Raw genomic sequence first — 13,954 nt, 5'->3', positions numbered from 1 at the left:
GGTGGAAACCACATGCCCCAATATTACATCTTCATAGAGGATGCTAAGCTCTTCTGCATAGGAATGGCAAGGTGGTAGAAATATAGTTCAGAAATCTGGGAGATATAGTCATAAAAATGTCACATACACTTGAGTGTGACCAAGTGAGAAGTGATGCATCTAAGGGACAAAAAGTCCAAACTACTTAGAGTATGATGTGTTTTATTAAAAATTACAAAGAAGGACTTCCCTGGTGGCACAATGGCTAAAAATCCGCCTGCCAATGCAGGGGACACAGGTTTGAGCCCTGGTCTGGGAAGATCCCACATGCCACGGAGCAACTAAGCCTGTGCACCACAACTGCTGAACCTGTGCTCTAGAGCCCACGAGCCACAACTACTGAAGCCCGCATGCCTAGAGCCCGTGCTCCGCAACAAGAGAAGCCACTGAAGTGAGAAGCCCGTGCACCACAATGAAGAGTAGCCCCCACTCGCCACAACTAGAGAAAGCCTGCACACAGCAATGAAGGCCCAGTGCAGCCAAAATAAATAAATAAATTTATTTTAAAAAATTACAAAGAAAAAAATTGGTGAAGACAATCTGTAAATTTTCAAGAAAATATGTAGGTGTGTCAGCAGCTAGTTTTTTGTGTGACTTGGTGTTGGACTGAGAGGGTCTTTTTATCACAGAGAACTTGCTTAAATGTAGATAAGAATCAGTATATGTGAGTGGCACTAGGATGTAGAGCTTGAAATCAGAGTTGTGTCAGGCACCAGAGAGGGTTGAAAGGTTCCCCCTGGGTGCCAATTCTGATTGGTTGAAGTGGGAGGTCACTAACACCGGGTTGAGAAGGAGTCTGAGGCCATATCCACGTTTAGAAGAATACTACTAATAATAGCTAACATTTATTTAGCACTTCCTACATGACAAACCCTGCTTAAACACTTTATATTGTTTAATTAGCTCATTAACAGATGTAAGAGACAAGTACTTGTATTGCCATTATATTTCCCTTTTGCAGATGAGAAAACTGTGCAATCATTATATCTTCCAAGGGCCAAACTGTCCAGGTTTATACAGCCGGTAAGTGGAGGAGTTGGGATTTGGACCTAGATTCTACTCATAATCACTAGAATAAAGTTGAATGTCATGACTGATTAGAAAAGGGAGGAAGGACATATTTGCCATCCTTGCATTCTGGTCTTTTCCCCACCTTTCAAACACCGTCCATTCCCTTTAACAGCCAGTCAAATTAAACTACATTCTCTTCCTCAATGTTCCAGCCTCTTGTGATTTTGTATGGGCCGTTGCCAGCGCTGAAACACCCTTCTGCTAGTCCTTTCCTGGCTAACTCTTACTAGTTCTTTGGAATTCAGTTCAGGTACCACTTTTTGCAGAAAGCCTTCTCTGATATCAATAAGAATTGGTGTTCCTTCTTTGTGCTCTCTTATAGTGTATGAGCCTCACTTGTAACATAACACTTTTTATTTTGAATTATGATGACTTAAACTTAACTTAAAATGAGCTAAAAGACAGGGTTCATGTAGTGTTTTTATTGAATGAATGAGACTTGATTGCTCTCCTTATCTCTGTTCCACAGTACTTATATAGTCTTCTAAAAGTTACCTGCACAGGAGTTGGACCACATGGAATTTCCAGCTCTGTTATCCTTTTCTTATATCAGTTTGGAAGTTCCAAACATTTTATTCAGTAAGAATTTTTCTCATTTACATTTATGTTTTCTATTATATGCATACAATATGGTGTTTTCTTCCATGAACCATTCTCTCTCCTTTGTGGCTAAGCTTGCTAAGTGTGGTATCTCCATCTAAAAAATCACCTTGTTGGGAGGGGTACAGGGGGGCTTTGACTTTATTAATAATATTTTATTTCTTAATTTGGGGGAGGTATAGAGGGGCATATCATGTTTTAAGTATGAAACATTCCATAAAAAATATTACAAAAGAATATATATCTTTATAGATAATATAAAGAATATAAAGGACAGAAACTTATCTTAAAACGTCCAGTGTGTTAGGCTAAATCTGTAGACATTTACACTACTAAGTGGAAAAAAAGGTACCAGTTATTAAAATACAGATACATAGACATAAAATGGTTATCCTGGCAAGATGGAAACTAGAATCTTGGGTAATCTGTGGGTCTTCATGAATGAGAAAAATTAAGTTTAGAGAAGATATTTATTGCTAAAGAGATAAAAACATAATTAGCAATCATAAAGCATCTGTGGGGCTTCTGACCAGCATGGAGCAATGGGTGGATTTCTGGAGACTTGGTTGTTTATGTCTTATCTCTTTCTTTTCTTTTCAAATATTCCTAAATCTCTTACTAAGCAATTTCTGGGGGGGTGGGAGGGAAGGGAGGGAAGAGGGCTTGCATAAGCTAACTCCTGATTTATATCAGATACTAACCTATCCATTTCCTGGGATAGGACAGCCAGGTTATACTTGTGAGGCAAGCAGACTGAGAAACAGAAAATGAATGACAGCCTGGATGTTGTTTTTTCAAATTCTTATTCTCAAGCAAGAATTTCTTTGTTTCTCAATGCCTCTTTTTGTAATGATGACACTCACAAAGAGAAAATAAATTCTTTTCTAGTTAAAAATTTAAATTACTGATGCTGGTTAAATATCAGTGAAAAATGTACTTATTTTACCCAGTAGATAAAGCTAGAAGTTTACAAGGTGAGAAAAAATTCCCCCCATTTGAATGCTGTGAAATACATTTTTAATAAGTGTGAGAGCAGAGGGAAGTTAGATTGCAGGCTTACACATCAGCCTTCCATATTTCTGATGTGGCAAACAAAGTCACTTTTTTTTTTTTTAGATAAGTTTTTGTGATGTGTGTGTGTTTTTTTTTAACATCTTTATTAGAGTATAACTGCTTTACAATGGTGTGTTAGTTTCTGCTTTATAACAAAGTGAATCAGTTATACATATACATATGTTCCCATATCTCTTCCCTCTTGCGTCTCCCTCCCTCCCACCCTCCCTATCCCACCCCTCTAGGTGGTCACAAAGCACCGAGTTGATCTCCCTGTGCTATGCGGCTGCTTCCCACTAGCTATCTATTTTACATTTGGTAGTGTATATATGTCCATGCCACTCTCTCACTTTGTCCCAGCTTACCCTTCCCCTTCCCTGTATCCTCAAGTCCATTCTCTAGTAGGTCTGTGTCTTTACTCCTGTCTTGCCCCTAGGTTCTTCATGACCATTTTTTTTCTTTTCTTTTCTTTTAGATTCCATATATATGTGTTAGCATATGGTATTTGTTTTACTCTTTCTGACTTACTTCACTCTGTATGACAGACTCTAGGTCCATCCATCCACTACAAATAACTCAATTTCGTTTCTTTTTATGGCTGAGTAATATTCCATTGTATATATGTGCCATATCTTCTTTATCCATTCATCTGTTGATGGACACTTAGGTTGCTTCCATGTCCTGGCTATTGTAAATAGAGCTGCAATGAACATTCTGGTACATGCCTCTTTTTGAATTCTGGTTTTCTCAGGGTATATGCCCAGTAGTGGGGTCGTATGGTAGTTCTATTTTTAGTTTTTTAAGGAACCTCCAAACTGTTCTCCATAGTGGCTGTATCAATTTACATTCCTACCAACAGTGCAAGGGGGTTCCCTTTTCTCCACACCCTCTCCAGCATTTATTGTTTGTAGATTGTTTGATGATGGACGTTCTGACCGGTGTGAGATGATATCTCATTGTAGTTTTGATTTGCATTTCTCTAATGATTAATGATGTTGAGCATTCTTTCATGTGTTTGTTGGCAATCTGTATATCTTCTTTGGAGAAATGTCTGTTTAGGTCTTCTGCCCATTTTTGGATTGAGTTGTTTTTTTGATATTGAGTTGCATGAGCTGCTTGTAAATTTTGGAGATTAATCCTTTGTCAGTTGTTTCATTTGCAAATATTTTCTCCCATTCTGAGGGTTGTCTTTTCGTCTTGTTTATGGTTTCCTTTGCTGTGCAAAAGCTTTTAAGTTTCATTAGGTCCCATTTGTTTATTTTTGGTTTTATTTCCATTTCTCTAGGAGGTGGATCAAAAAAGTTCTTGCTGTGATTTATGTCATAGAGTGTTCTGCGTATGTTTTCCTCTAAGAGTTTTATAGTGTCCGGTATTACATTTAGGTCTTTAATCCATTTTGAGTTTATTTTTGTGTATGGTGTTAGGGAGTGTTCTCATTTCATTCTTTTACATGTAGCTGTTCAGTTTCCCCAGCACCACCTTTTTCACAGAACTAGAACAAAAATTTTCACAATTTATATGGAAACACAAAAGACCCCGAATAGCCAAAGCAATTCTGAGAAAGAAAAATGGAGCTGGAGGAATCAGGCTCCTGGACTTCAGACTATACTACAAAGCTACAGTATACAAGACAGTATGGTACTGGCACAAAAACAGAAATATAGATCAATGGAACAGGATAGAAAGCCCAGAGATAAACTCAAGAACCTGTAGTCAACTAATCTATGACAAAGGAGGCAAGGATATACAATGGAGAAAAGACAGTCTCTTCAATAAAGTCACTTTTGAGCAAAATGGCTGTTGTTGGCTGAGGGGACCTCACTAATTCAGTTAAAAACTAGGTCATACTCCACTACAGCAAATATTACTCCATAGAAGAACTCTGTGCAACAATAGCTTTCCAAGATCCTAGCACTAATCACTTTTTGTCACAAAATATAAGAATTTGGTAAAATCCCAGTAAAGAGAACTGAGACTCTCTTGGAATACTTTAAAATAGACTCGCATCCTTCATTTAGCTATCATGGCAGACTAATAGCACAGCTTGAGAGTTTGCCTAAATGTAGATGTTCTGTATCAGGAGGTACAACTTGGACTCAAGTTTAACTAGTGGTGGCTTCAGAATTGTTACAGGAGAGAGTCTAGAGGAGGTTTGGTGTGGGGGCCTGGGAGTCTGCATTTTAAACAGGACTCTAGGTGATTCTGTTGCACACTTTGGGAAAAGCCTCAGAGAATAACTCTTAATAACGCAAATAGAAATTTGCTTTTAGTTAAGAAGGACATAAAACAAGTCAAGATATCACCAGAGAGTTCATCAGTTTGGTGTGGTTAACAAAAGGTAATAGGTTCTTTTTGCAATATTTACTAAATCAACTGGAATTAAACCTAGTTGTGAACCTGGCTTTTAAATTTAGTGTACTGAATAGTCTTCTGAGTATTTATTCCCTATGAATTATTTTTGGCCTTAAAAAATCTATTCTCACAAATTATGTGGAAGCTTTTCTTGTATTTCCAACCTTTATGTCATTAGTGATTTGTGTTGCAGAGTTGATTTCCCTTGTTAAACAATGAGTTCCTCAATCTAGCAGCTTATATAGGCATTCTCAAGCATGGCTGGATACAAATCACCTGTGGAACTTTTTAAACCCATAGTTGCCCAGGCTCCACTCCTCACTCCACTCGCAATCTCTAGGCACAGGACCCCCAAAACCTATTTCCTTAAAAGCGTTAATGTACACCCAAGCTTGAGAACCAGTGGTTTAAAGACAGCACAATAAACTTTCTCTGAGACTTTCAAACATATTTTTCTTGGTCAGACGTTTCGTTACTCCAGCTGCAGCCAGAACCATTGTTGTGCTAGATTCAGTGTATTCCCTGCAACTCTGAGCTTTGTGCTATGCTATCTCTGATAGAGACACTCGTGAACAATGTCTGAGATTGCTAAGCAGGCTTCACTTGTAGGGCTGATAAGCCAGAGGCCCGAGACACATGACAAGGGTGAAGTTTTCTCTAAGTGACAGTTTGATCACCTTGAGGAATAGTGAGAGAAAACTTCTGGAAGCAGTGTCACACCATCTGGTCTGAAGTAGGAAGAAGGTTTTAGAGAATGCAGCACTTAGACCTTTGAATCACTTTGGTGCAGTCTTGAGTAATAAGGGCTTGACTGTGCTGAACAACAAATATTCTAGCGGCCAGTCTGAAAATACTTAGATTTAGGTCAAGTTTTAGAGATGACAGAGGCATTGGGCTTCTTGAATTCCAGACTCCGGAATTACTGACAGAAGTCTATCTCGACAATTTCAAAGATCCCTAAGATAGGATATTACAACCTCTCTGGCTTAGTTTGGATAGTTCTGGCCTGAATTGTCCAAGATGCTGCAACAATTAGCTCCCTACATGTTATTCCTATATGTTTCTTCCTGAGTTTGCCTGTGTAGCTCTGTGACAGACTGCAAGTTTCCAGAAAGCAGAAACCACTCATGTTGCTTCTCTGGCCAAGAGTACAGCACAGTGACACATATGCCCAATACTTTAAGATGACCTAGTTCTCGATAAGGAGCGTCCAACCAAATCAGCACAGGTTTGTGTCCCATGGGCCAAGGATGGTTGATGTTGAAATTAAACATACCTTCCCTCAGCCTGTGCCCAAACTACGAGCGTCACCAGAACACCCCTTGTTTAGTCAGTCACTGGAATGCTTTCCATCACTTGAAGAAGGAAAATGTCTTGAAACTTTTAGATAACATGGAGCGGGGGTTATAACCATCATTTCCTGACAAATGTCCTCAAAATATTGCTACCCAAAGTGTGGTCCTCAGAACAGGAACATCATCATCACCGCTTAGAACTTGTTAGAAAGGCAGAGTCTCAAGCCTCCATCTCAGACTTAGTGGATCAGAATCCTCCTTTTAACAAGATGCCCAGGTCATTCTTATTCATATTTAGAATTTGAGATATCGATTGATCTAGTAATTGCTCAATCTAGCGCCAGTAAACCCCCCAAACAGACACTCAGCCCTTTGTGCACACCTCGCACCCGCTCCACTCGGTAGCAACCGAACCCCCAGAGACATCGGAGAGGGTGCTGCCGAGGGCAATTTGGTGATTGGCTGGCACTACCACGTGACCGGGGCTGGTCCTCCCGTGCTATTGGATTGGCTCTCGCGGACGCTGACGGACAGGGCCGGGGCGGGCCAAAGCTGGGTCTGAGAGGCGCGCGCGGGGGCGCGAAGGCGCGAGAACGCGAGTGCGCGTGCGCAAGCGGCGGGGCATTTTTTCCCGAGCCGTCGGAGGGAGCCGGAGCGCTTCTCCCGAGGTAAGAACAGCCGCGGGGCGGCCTCCCTGCCCTTCCGCTGCCGGGTGCGGGCGAGCGGGGAGGGAGGAGGTCTGGGGTTCGCTCGCCCGGGGAGCCTCGCTTGGGAGAGGATGCAGACCCGGACTCAGCCATCATCCTCGGTGCCTCGGTTTCCCTTTTTCTGCCCTCTAATGCATCTGCCCATCCTCCTCACCGCGGTGACGGGTCCGCCTGAGGGGAGTTGCCCACCTGGCAGCCTCGCCTCAGCCTTTGTTTCCCGCCCGGGGGGATGCTGGTATCGACCCCCTCCCCAGGTAAAGGGTGAAAGGTGGTGGGGCAGGGGCCGGGGAGAAGATGTCTTTAATGCAGTGGGACCTGTCACATGTGAAAACGAAGAAAAAAATGTGGTGTCTCTTTGGCCAAGCCGCGGGACTCGAAGTAATCCGGCGGCGGCGAGCAAAGCCGAATTCCTGGCGCAGCCGTGCGGGCGGTGGTGGGGGCAAGGACCGGTGGGCCAGCCCAGGTGCACCGGTGCAAGGCTTCTCCGGACCTGCCCGCCAGCTCTCAGTCCCCGAGCTGCACCGAAATTGAACGCTTTCAGCCTGCTGAAGGAATCCAGAGATCCGTAAGGAGACGGAAAATGATGATTTCAAAAGCAGTTGGGCACTGGCGGAGCAGGTCTAAATGAGAGGCTACCATAAGAAATTACAGCGAAACTGATGACTGGTAATTGTGAGGAGGGAGATGCCTGCAGTGAACTGCAGACCAGACCATCACACTGATATTCTCCTTCAAGAAAACCTTTTTCTGAGGGGCGGGGTGGGGAGGGGAGGGCGTTTATCTCTGTAAACTGGTTATCTCTGTAAACTGAGGTTTTTCTGGGCTGCCGAAGCAAGTAATGACTTATTTCCAGCATGTTAATGGGCTGTAGGGAGAAGGGAAGGCAGGGTCTAAATTACACCCATTTAGATCTCCTTAATTCTTTGAAAAGTGCATGTTTAAAGAAGACCATTGGATGCCAAACCTGCTTGTGCATGGGGGGTGGGGGGGAATGTCTCCTTTAAGTCATACTTTAAAAAGGGAGGCATCCCCTGCCTCTTTCCTTCTGCATTTCCCCAGACCTGCAATAGCAAGGGCAAAAAGTCCCTTCAGTTTTCCACTGGTTAATTTGTTAGATATACCTGGTAGTCTGCTCAGTAAGAAATGGTTCAACTAACTGTTATTAGGAAGATTTTACTGTTTTCTGGAGTTTCACTGTAATTCATTTAGAACTTACTCTGGTAGGAAATGGACAACAATCTCTCCGGTTCCTGGTAGCTACTGCTTCAAAGGCTTTTTATTACTCTTACCTTCCCCATACAAAGTTTTGTGTTTTTTTAGGAAACAATGTGATTTTTTTCAAGCATCTAAGGCACACCCCATGCCTGTGAAATGCCTACACTTGCTAAGCAACCAATTTACTTGGCAAGTTCAAGCTAACTGAAGAGGGAACACTTAAATTTGTTAGGGGGAATCAGAATTAACATCAACTGTAACAGATCAACTTTTGGTGGTTCTCTGGGGTGAGCGAAAGTAAAAGAGAAGGTGCTGCAAAGCTTGTTGGGAATATAACAAATTACTCTCATAAAGTAAAATATAGATTGTCACCTGACAGCTTGGAATAGTAAGAATAATTTTAAAATTTGTCAGTGATTTGTTTTTAGCTGGTATGCAGTGGGGAGAGGAAGGAATTCTGAGGCTGGGGTAGGTGGTATAGTTTGAAAAGGTATATGCTTATGTTTAGAGAGAAAAATGTCACTTTTGTTATATAAATACACAGAGGGCATGCAGTGTTTAGCCTGTGGAAGGGAGGCAGGGGTTTTGGAAAGGTTGAGAAACACTTATTAGGTTACACAAGGGAAAACGGAAAGATTGGCAGGCTTAGTTCATCTTTAGGGAAGCAAGGTACCTCGGTGACCTACAGGACAAGGTTTATTTTCTGAGTCGATAAAAGCCCACTAGTGTAGCTTTCAAAGCAACAACAAAATCATTTCCTTTCTGTTGTTTCTGTCCCCTGGGTCAGGGAGAGGGGGGATGGAGAATGAGAGAGATTAGAGTCTGACCTGCATGCCTAAGCAGTAGCGTCCTTTGAGCAGGATCTGTGTCACATTGTGTAAATCTAAGAGCCTTCACATTGAGAGAGGTCTGAGCACCTTCCCTGGGACACTTGCTGTAAGATAGAGCGGGATAACATTGCCACAGGTGGGGGCACGGGTGAGATCATCTGATACAGAAGCATGGGGGGGAAAGGAGAGCTAGGAAGTGTTTAATTCAGTGAGGCTCAGCCTTGAGGAGCCTTGAGGAGGCATTTCTAGGCAGAGCCGCCTCACTATTGGCTAGACTGGCTGGGCTTTTTGTGACTTACAGAAGACCTGCCCTTCGGGATGGGGGCTCCTGTGGAGTTCCGTGTCTCAGATTGTAAGCATCAGTTATGCTTGTGATGTGCTCTAGAAAAGAAAGGCTCACAAAGACACAAATCTAGGCTACCATTCTTTCAGATCCTTGGCAAGTCACCCACTGGCTTCCAGAAAACAAGTTGTCCCCTCCCTACCAGTAGATGGCACTGCTGTCTCTGGGAATTCCTGGAAGAGATGAAATATAGAGCTGGCAAACCAGCGGTGTGTAGCCTCCAGTACAGATTTTGAAAGGCTGTATCGGTTCTCAAAGAAAATATATATATAAAAAAAAAGTTCTGAAAGCCAGAAATGTTGCTCTAAGGTAGGGATGGTGACTGTGGGGGTTGAGAATGGTGCCATTACTCTGCTGGTTGTGTGTGGGAGGTGGAGAGTGACAATGAAGCCTCATAGCACAGGTTTTGAAAGTACTTGGCATACATGTTGGCTAATTGAGAATTAGGTTGAAATCATGATTCAATCAAAATTCCCAACAACTTAATAGTTTCTACTTCTTTGCTTATAAAACTAGTCTCTACATGTGGGCGGGACTATGGAAATACACGTGTAACTTTTAAACCTGATCAGTATCCAATAATTACATGCTCTGAAGATAGTGGTGAGGGTATTAGTTAAAATAATGCTCATAGTTACTATACTTCAGCGCTGTCCACAAAGGTAGGTCAAAGTTATTCTGAATCCTAAAACTTAAAAATTCCTAACAAGTATTTTAAGATTTTAAGATTGTATTAACAATTCAAATCTTGAACTCTGGTTTCATTGACCTTATTAGCCAGGGTTCGTTCATCTATTCCCCTGTTTTGAAATACCTTTTTTGTTTTTGTTGTTGTTTTTCATTTTTTGTAATTGACTGTTCTTTGAGATGGATTTTGTAGCCATGATATTTGAGGGAGGTAGTACTGTTGCTAGTGAGGTTGCTGTGCATACGAGCTTTGACCCTACTGGAGGCATAGAGCACTGCTGCTGGGAGTCATTACCCCAGTCACCTGCTTCCTCGTGCCATCCCCATTCTATGGCTCAGCTTATTTGAAGTTTATTTCTGTCTCTCTTCAAGTGAACTCATGAGCTAGGTTCTACTACCAGCGCCAAATCCTAAAATCCTGCTGATGCTAGATGGCAGTAGTCACAACAGTCCAGTAGCACTGCCTCATCATGTGACCTCAGATACATTTATTTGCCTTTCAGAACCTCAGTTTTCTCCCCTCGTCACTGGGATTGGTGAGATGTGGTGCATGTCTCTTAAAATCCCTTCTAAGTCTAAAATTCTATGGCCAGGTGAGTCTTATAAGGTATTTCTGAAGCCTCTGAAAAATTCTCATCTAGAAGGTATTTTCATGCAGTGAACCTAGGGCAAAAAGAAATCTCACTAATATTTCTTCTCAGAGAAATGATTGTGCATTGTCTTAGAATCCTAATAATTCAGAGTTGTAAGAAACCTAGGGATGGTTTAGCTCAACCTTCTCATTTTATAGGCAAGGAATTTCACCTCAGAGCTGAGTGACTTGACCAAGCTAACAGAGCTAGTTAGAGAACTAGGACCCAAGCTTGGGCTCATGTCAGCCTTGCCTTCTCCAGTGCTGTGTTTCTTCACCTGCTATCAGTACACAGAAGATGCTGTGTCTACAGGGCTGGAGCCAAAAAAATTCTGAGTAATTCCTTAATGTAGGATTTTAAAGCTACAGCATGAATAGTGTTGTGTTTGGGCAGAAATTCAAGGTCAGGCTTCTTTTCGCACCTTATTCTTTTCTTCACTGACTGTTATTTAGCAGCATTGTTACTATACATCCTTGTATTTTTAAAACTTTTCTGCATAACCTTTCCTGTAAGAACAAGCTTTCATCACCCTAGAAGAGTCATTCCCCAATCAGATGTTTTTAAACTGGGTCCATGGACTCTCTGAGGGCTATGTGGATAGAAGAGTGTTTCCATATAATTGGCTTCCTTTGTAATCTTATATATTTTCTCTATGCATTTAACAGATTATTCTGAGAAGGAGCTCCTTAGGTTTCAACAGATTGTCAAAAGGAGGGGAGGGTCCATGGCACAAAAATAGGGTAAAAATTCTAGGGTCTAGAATAGGTTCAGGGAAATGGCCAGGATGTGAGAATTTTTGAGGTGCTAGAGACACTATGGTGGAAGAGAGTTGAGGGTGGAGTACAGAAGTAAACCTATAGAAGTTCTTAGAACATTTTACCTTTATTAGAATGCTTGAAATTACTAAATGAAGATGCTGATAATAGCATTTTAACCATCTTAATGATGGATATGCAAGTATGGATTTCCATTTATCATTCCTTGCTCAGTAAGTACGCCCTCCTAATTTCACCAAAACACTTTCAAATTTATATGGCTTTATTGGAGACATGCATACTAAGAGCCTCCCTTCTTCCCCAGTCTGATTTGATTTCCAGGTAAGTCAATGCCTTTCTGACTTAGGACTTGGAGTTTGGACTCCTGTCTCTCACTGCTGAGGCCCTATGTTTTACTTTCTGCTGTTAACTCTTAGGACTCACCATGATCTCAGAGATGCAAAATAATTTAGGTGTCGGGGATAAAAAATCTTGAGGTTCCTTTAGTTGTCCCCAGGGTTGACTACAGAAACCACTGCTCCTCCTCAGCTAATTATTTCCTTTCCCTTTTTTATATGCAACCTCAAATTCTCTTTTTCTAATTGTCCCCTAATAGTAGTGACTCAGTGTGTGTATATGGAAACTAAAAATTCTTGTTTTTGCCAGAAGGTATACAGAAGTTAATTTGTGTTCAAGTCACATTTTGGACACATGAGATATAACTTTGATGGAAATCACTATGTTCTGAAGAACGTCTGCTTGGAAATCTCAACGTCTGTCCTGTAACCCCCTCACTTACATTTGGTACGATGGTGACCCATGCTGGTCAATGCTACCTTCTGGTACCTTCTTAGATTTGGGCCAGGGTAGCATTTATTCTCACTTTAGGAGAAGAATAAAACTGCCTTTTCTTCTTCAGAAGGAAAAGAAGAATTGAATTTATGTAATAAGAGAAGAAAAAGTCAAATTTCTGGATTCTAATTCCAGCACACTAAGTTGTTCTGAGATTTCGGGGACATCGTTGACTTCTCTGAGTTTTTTACTTGTCTGGAAAATAAGAGGGGAGAGCAGTGACCACTTAAATTCTTTCCAGTTCCAAAATCCTGTGACTCTATGAAATTTTACTTGGTACCCAGACTAAACATATCCTGAAAATGCTGGCTAGTTGGGAATTCATGTATAATCAAAGTCGGTGCCAAGATAATAATTCTTTGTATCTGCAAATCACTTTGCGGTATACAAAAATATTCTCTAATTTAAAAAATCTCTTTTCTAGTTAAGGTGTGGTCAGAGAACAGGAGCATTGGTATCATCTGGGAGTTTGCAATCGGCATTTTATCAAGATGCCCAGGTGCCATGCATGTACATTAAAGTCTCAGAAGTGCTGTTTTGTCCCATTTTGAACCACACATTGACACACAGGTCAATGAGGGAAGCAGGGTATTTCACAGATGAGGAAACCATATCTCAGAGTTGTTAAGTAACTTTGTTAAGTAACTAAGTCAAGTTCACCGTGCTAGTGTCTCACCCAGAACTCCATACTCTAAAACTAACATTGTCTTCTTTGTTGGGCTGGAGTCAGGCTTGTATGAGACTGATTACTAGCTACCCAGAAACCCATGGGCTTAGGTGTGGCTGTGTAACTGAGTGCAAGCAGAAAAGGGTTGTGGTCCACTTCTAGGAAGAAAACAGAAAAAGAGAACGCCCATGGGAGTTCCTCTATGTTTTACGCTCCTCGTAGGCTGGAATGGAAAGGACCCCTGGGGGATCTTGGAAGCTGTGTTTAAGGATGGCAGGACTTTTGTCAGCCTGGGTGCCTGGATCACTGATCAAGGAGGGCCCCTCTACTGTTTGCTTGTCCAGTATGTATATAGGGACCAGAAACAAACTTTTACTGAACTAGAGGTAGTATATGTGTTTGGGTCTATGTGTTAAGTAAGTACTTAGCCTACACTAGCAAATTCACTTGAGCAGTAGCTTGGGACTTGAAGTTACGGATCTTCTGGCCTAACGCATTCATTCATTTCTCATCTTTGGTAGCTGGTGATTGATCGGTTGTGGTCCACCATGCAGAAGTGAGTGGTGAAAGGCAGCAGAGCTGATGGGTCGCAAGGATGTAAGTGCCTTTGAAGGCTCTCACACCCTCTACTCCAGGGTAAGTCAAAGGCATTGTTGCCATTGTTGCTCTGGTTTTACTCTTGTATTAACAGCCTCTTGGAGTCAGTGCAGTGGGGTGCCCTGTTTGTGAAAGGTTCCCAAAGCCTTTAGTGATTCAGCTCATAAACACCATTAAGATCAGCACTTACAAAGCTAAAACCATTGTCAGGGTGATGGGATGGAATCTCTGCATGAGAATATCTCAGCACAAGAATTTT

The 13,954-nt window shown here is 41.8% G+C and overlaps 1 protein-coding gene across 2 annotated transcripts in view; it reads left to right on the top strand.

Annotated features, from left to right (window-relative positions):
• The first annotated feature begins 7,013 nt into the window (after window positions 1-7,013).
• The window catches only part of TMEM108 (transmembrane protein 108), a 397,442-nt gene continuing 390,501 nt past the window's right edge, over window positions 7,014-13,954 (top strand). The window contains exons 1-2 of one of the 2 annotated variants that reach the window (XM_029215557.1): window positions 7,014-7,078; window positions 13,620-13,734. The gene's annotated coding sequence lies outside the window, so the exon portion shown is untranslated. The remainder of the gene's footprint in view (window positions 7,079-13,619; window positions 13,735-13,954) is intronic. The other variant, XM_029215556.1, reaches the window with a different exon arrangement.

The sequence above is a fragment of the Monodon monoceros genome, unplaced genomic scaffold (genome assembly GCF_005190385.1).
Source record: "Monodon monoceros isolate NGI ecotype Baffin Bay Population unplaced genomic scaffold, NGI_Narwhal_1 Super_Scaffold_11, whole genome shotgun sequence".
Taxonomy (NCBI): domain Eukaryota; kingdom Metazoa; phylum Chordata; class Mammalia; order Artiodactyla; family Monodontidae; genus Monodon; species Monodon monoceros.
Note: the sequence above shows the minus strand (reverse complement) of the source record. Positions and strands in the feature narration are given on the sequence as shown.